The sequence below is a fragment of the Dipteris shenzhenensis genome, chromosome 8 (genome assembly GCF_047967505.1).
Source record: "Dipteris shenzhenensis isolate YYH24624 ecotype China chromosome 8, Dip_SZ_1.0, whole genome shotgun sequence".
NCBI lineage: Eukaryota > Viridiplantae > Streptophyta > Polypodiopsida > Gleicheniales > Dipteridaceae > Dipteris > Dipteris shenzhenensis.
Window position 1 is genome coordinate 9,670,664 of NC_141603.1, and position 6,462 is coordinate 9,677,125.

The window sequence follows — 6,462 nt, forward strand, 5'->3', positions numbered from 1 at the left end:
CATGGATCCTATTGCGATGTTTACGTACCGACGTTTAGCACCCGCTTAGCGTTAATCGTCGGTATGAAAATCGGGTTTCGTAAATCGTCGCTATATAGCGACTTTTGCTAAAAGTCGCTATAGCAAAAGTCGCTATATAGCGACTTTTAAAAGTTGCTATATAGCGACACTGAGACAAAATATTATAGCGACGTTTTTACAGAGAGGTTTTTTTTTTAAAAAAGGCCTTAAAAGTTAGTTTTTTCCAATGACAAATTTTTTTAAATTTTCATACATATTTGAGCTCATAGAGAATAAAAAAATGAGAGCATGTACATCAAGCCTTTGAAGCTCATATATTCATGTCCAAGTTTGAGATGAGAAAAATCAAATAAAAGCATTTACATCAACTGTTTCATCTTGAGCCAAGTCTAAGGCGCCAAGCAAGTCTATCTCCAACTCTATACCGAGTTGATCTCCTATATCATCATCGTACTCTAGTATCGTACGTTCACCTAAAAGTATTTGATCATCTTCTTCAATAAAGCTTAAGTGTGGTGATTGATCTTGATGATTGTTGTCTTCTTCGTCAATATCGTGATCTCCATCCTCCTCCCGTGCGATGTCATTATGCGCATCTTCCTCTTGCCTCATATGGTGATCTACATCTTCTTCGCTAGATTCATCAATTGGATCCGGCATTGGTAGTGGCATCTCCATATCCACATCTCGATCTTCAAAAATTTGCTTATTTCGTGGTGCAACTTGGATCACGTACCACCATCTTGGATCAGAACGATCCGGATGAAAAACCACCTATATTGAAGATGGGTGCCAAATGTCGTCAATTATATATATATCAATGGACTTTAAAAACGAAAGCTTCGACTAATTAAATCATTAGTATGCACCTGCTCACAGTGCTCGGGAAGAACAAAAGTATCACTTTCATCGGTCCAATGTTTGGTGGAGTCTATTGCAAAGAGACCGCTACTATCTTTTCTCACTGTCGCATGGGGACCGTTGTAAGTAGTTCTAAACCATTTTACATCAAGAATGAAAATAGTAAATCGTCTGAAATCAATTTCATAGATGTCGCGTATGGTTCCACAATAATCCAGCTGTGAGGAGAGAAGATTGGTATCCGAAGCACTTGCTCGGCTATCTTGTGTGAAGTTAGCCATGACTCCACAATCATACGTGACTCTCTTTGAATCGATGCGTTCCACGTGAAAATGTCGTCCATATGACCATAATGCACTGTACTTTTTGTACTATAAAAGAGCATCATTAAAACAATGAAGATGCACCTATTTTATAGCATATATGCCACAAATAATTACTTAATTACGTCAAGAGATAAGAAACTTACATGCACCATACATCCAGATGATAACTCCCGCTCGCGCTCGTTTATTGTCTCTCCATCACGTTTGGCTTTACGTAGAGCCAGTTGTAGCCAATCAAGTGACATGTGAGTAGGGAGAAGAGCCAGATCTCGTGGATATGGTTGTGATCGCCTGTACATTACTCTGAATCTCGTCCTTGCATTTATTCTTTCTGCTTTGGCCACTTCATATCTCTCAATCCACTTCTGCATCTCAGGGCTATTGAGGATACAAAACTTATTGAATTTCTCCATTTGCTCTTCGCTCATCTTTCTTTCAATCCCTTTTCCTTGGGGGACCTCGCCAATGATGCGATCATCATCCTTGTTGTGCCAAGCTTGCGGCATATCAGGATCCGTGGATGCAAGAAACTCTGTGATATATACTAATGACTCTTGCACAAGCCATCCCTCTGCCATGCTTGCTTCCGGTCTTGCTCTTTGTCTTACAAACCCCTTTAAAGTTTTCATAAACCGCTCGAGAAAAAACATCCATCGATTATGAACGGTACCTGCTATAGCCACCTCATCAACTATGTGCACAAGCAAGTGGACTTGAGTTGTCATAATGCTTGAGGGAAAGTGCTTCTCAAGCAAGCATACGGCTTCGATGGATTCCACCCTAGCCTTCTCGATGCTCGATATAGAGATCTCTTTTTGAGATATCCACCTATTTCACATGTCCATGCATATGTAAGATATTTGAGATATCCACCTATTTCACATGTCCATTAAGAAAATACATAATGCGATTTGATAGTAAGCATACCTCACAATACCACAGATCTTGAATATAGCATTTCTAACATCTTCTTGTAAGCACCCTTTTATTGTAATTGGAAGGATGAACTATCAAAGCAACAATGAAGTCATGTCAACAATATAACATAATAATAATTACGCTAACGCATCCTATTATCGGTACACTAATTCTACCTAGAATACCTGTAAGACCTTGTGCCAATCATGGGACTTGAGGCCACTAAGCTTATTGTCCTTTGAAAATGCTCCTTTCAAGCAACACATGTACCCTGTCGGTGTTTGAAAAGAGGCAATGTCTGCCTTGATCGCTGCCTCCTCCCTCGTAGAGAGGATCCACGTTGCTTTCGGGAGGACAACTTTTCCCGAAGCATGCACTTGGGGCCACAAACGAGACATCCTATTCATAGCACGCAAGTCTTCTCGCACTCCTCTCGAGTCCTTGGAACCAACCAAGTGTGCCCAAATGGTAGCCCCCACATTCTTGAAGATATGCATGGGATCCAAGAGATGATTGATTTGTAACTGACCCCAATAAGGAAGCTCGTGAAAGATCGATAGCCTCTTCATACCAGGAGGAGGTTCCTCTCCATTCGCCCTCCAAGCTTGAATCCAATCACTTGCCTTCAAATATGATGGTGGTGGATCAAGCTGACCTCCACGTGCGAGATGGTCGAGCGGAAGGTATCGAGCATGACCTTCATAAACATTTTTCCTCATATGTTTGGAGTAGCGTGCAAGCGATTTCAGAGTGGGTCCACAAACAGGACAAGCATGGTACCCACTTGTAACAAGTCCTGCACGCGTGCATGAATATGTTAGTACAAGACATGCGTGCAAAAGAGAGTAAAAAAAGATAATCCCTCATTGTACATGTAAAGACATAACCACGTACCTGCGCACTCTCCATATCCTGGGTAGTCATGCATGGTCCACATCAAGATACCCCTGACCAAAATATCATTGGTATGCCTAGGAGCTCTGGAAATATCAAAGACCTGCACTCCTCTCCATAATATCTGTAACTCCTCTATCAAAGGTGCCATGTGCACGTCCATGTTTTTTGCCTTGTACTTTTTTGGCACAAGTAGTGCAAGCATGAGGTGTCCCTTTTTTATTGTTAGCCATGGTGAGATATTGTAATTCACCACGACTATGGGCCATGTCGACCAAGATGTCGAGCGTAACCCGAAAGGATTCACGCCGTCCATGGCTAGCCCAAGATGTAAGTTGCGTGGCTCCCTCGCAAAGTCCGGCCACTGATTATCTATGTGCTTCCAAGCTGCACAATCTGCGGGAATCCTCAATGTGTGATCAGTGGACCGATGAGATGCATGCCATGTCATCAACTCCGCTATGGATTTGCATCGAAACATGTGTTGTATTCTTGCAATGATGGGAAAGTGTCTTAAGACCTTTATCCGCTCACCCTGCAAGTCATCTCTATATCATTGTTCCCCACACTTTGGACAACTAGCCAAATCTCCATGCTCACGACGAAAGAGAATACAATCATTACGGCAAGCATGGATGGTATCATAATCCATACCCACCATTGTTAGCATCTTTTTCGCTTCATCTCTTGATGCGGGCATGGTATTTGGTGCAGGCAACATCTTCTGGAGCAACCTATGACAAAGACACTATCCAAATGATGATTCTCAAAACAAACAATATCCAAATAATGAGTCAAATTAATGCAAGGGCTAACCTCATTAAGGCCGAGACACTTGTATCCGACCACCCATACTGTACTTGTAGATTCAAGATTGAGAGACAAGCACATAGTTTAGACATCCTAGCACCCTCGTACAATTGTGTTGATTGCAACTCTCGCATTTTGACCTCAGACTCTGACATCACGTGTACGTGGGATGTAGTGCCTCTAAAAATGGAATCCATCATGTCGACCATACCCTCGTCGTCATCCGGGAGACTATAGTCTTGTTGAAAGTGAGAAGGTATATGTGTACCCTCGTCACCCTCCTCATCCTGTCATAAGCTCATTCGTGTAAATATAAGATCTTCTATTTCCTGGTATACAATAAGATTGCGAACTTAAATAGCTTTGACTTACCGATGATCCATCAACATGTGCAACACCAACGGGGGGTACTGGTTCCGGCTCCTCCCCATACATCCGCAAGTGGCGCATGATAATATGACGTTGATGTCGTACTTCTCGCTTGCAATGAGTGCAATGACAGTTTAACCTCTCCGTAAGCCACTTCATGCTCCCAGGCGTTGGCGCATCATCGGATGAGCTTCCACTCGTCCCTTCCATCTACACTTATAAAATCACAACATAAGCATGAAGAGGAGATATTGACAATTATAAAATAGCATGTTTGAGCTTCTCTTGAGGCCATATAAAAAAAGTGACAGTAAGCATCGCTATATAGCGACGCTCTGTTCCATCGCTATATAGCGACGTTTTTAATTAAAAACGTCGCTATATAGCGACGAATAAGCGTCGCTATATAGCGACGCTGTGGGTTAAAACCCGAAACGTCAAAACGCGCGGCGTTTTGCTCAATCCATTCCCTAATCTCTCAAGTAAGCAACCCAAAATCTCCTCCCACCTATTTTCGACGACCTCCCATCTATTCCAAGCAACCTCCCACTCTATTTTCCACTCCTCACCCTTCTCCTACCTCTTGTACTCCCTCTCTATCCTTTTCCCTCTTTGGTTTCTTGAAAGAAAGTTCTTCAAGAGGTGAGTTTGTTTCAACAATGTAGGTTGTTTGTTTGTTAGCTTTAGTTTTGTGAGTGTTTCTTCTTGTATTGCTAAACCTGTAAACTAGTTTTCATGCTTGATTTGAAAGGATTGAAACAAAAAACGAGATTTCAAGAAAGAAAGAAAACTCACCTCTTTTTTCTGTATTTCTCTTCCTTCTCTTTCTCCTTGTCTCCTCAATCTCCTCCTTTCCTTGTCTCGTCAATCTCCTCCCTTCAAGAAGTTGCTTTTGTAATCTCCTCTTTCCACTAACATCTTATTTGAAAAAATGGGTTGTTTTCTCTCTTTTGTAGGGCCAGTCCACTACACCGAGTGGGACATACTTTTTCAGGTAAGTGCTTCCTCTTTTTTCCATTTATTATTTTTGTTATTTGCATTGGCCTGCAGCTAGCGCCTTAAGCGCTAGCTACAGTGATGGGCGTAGGAACCCTCTCTTCCCCTCTCACTCTTTCCTTCTTCCCCTTTCTCTTATTCTCCTTTTTCCCCCTTCTCTTTTTTCCCTCTTCTCTTATTCTCTCTTTCCCCCTCATCTCTTTTCCCTTCTCTCTTTCCTTTCCCTCTTATTCTCTATTTCCTTTCCCTCTTATTCTCTTATGCTTATGCTTCTCTCATTCCCCCTTCTCTATTTCCCCCTTCTCTCATTCGCATAAGCTCATGCTTATGCTCATGCATGAGCATGAGCTTATGCTTAAGTTTCCGCATAAGCTTATGCTTATGCATGAGCTTATGCAGAAATAGAGAATGAGAGAAGCTTATGCTTCTCTCATTCTCTATTTCCGCATAAGCTCCTTCTCTTTTTCCGCATAAGCTCCTTCTCTTTTTCCGCATAAGCATAAGCATAAGCATGAGCTTATGCTTATGCTTATGCTTATGCTCATACATGAGCATGAGCTTATGCTTAAGTTTACGCATAAGCTTATGCTTATGCGTGAGCTTATGCGGAAATAGAGAATGAGAGAAGCTTATGCTTCTCTCATTCTCTATTTCCGCATAAGCTCCTTCTCTTTTTCTGCATAAGCTCCTTCTCTTTTTCCGCATGAGCATAAGCATGAGCTTATGCTTATGCTTATGCATAAGCATAAGCATAAGCATAAGCTCATGCTTATGCTCATGCGGAAAAAGAGAAGGAGCTTATGCGCTCATGCATGAGCATGAGCTTATGCTTAAGTTTCCGCATAAGCTTATGCTTATGCATGAGCTTATGCGGAAATACAGAATGAGAGAAGCTTATGCTTCTCTCATTCTCTAATTCCGCATAAGCTCCTTCTCTTTTTCCGCATAAGCTCCTTCTCTTTTTCCGCATGAGCATGAGCTTATGCTTAAGTTTCCGCATAAGCTATGCTTATGCATGAGCATAGCTTATGCGGAAATAGAGAATGAGAGAAGCTTATGCTTCTCTCATTCTCTATTTTCGCATAAGCTCCTTCTCTTTTTCCGCATAAGCTCCTTCTCTTTTTCCGCATGAGCATAAGCATGAGCTTATGCTTATGCTTATGCTTATGCATAAGCATAACCTCATGCTTATGCTCATGCATGAGCATGAGCTTATGCTTAAGTTTCCGCATAAGCTTATGCTTATGCATGAGCTTATGCGGAAATA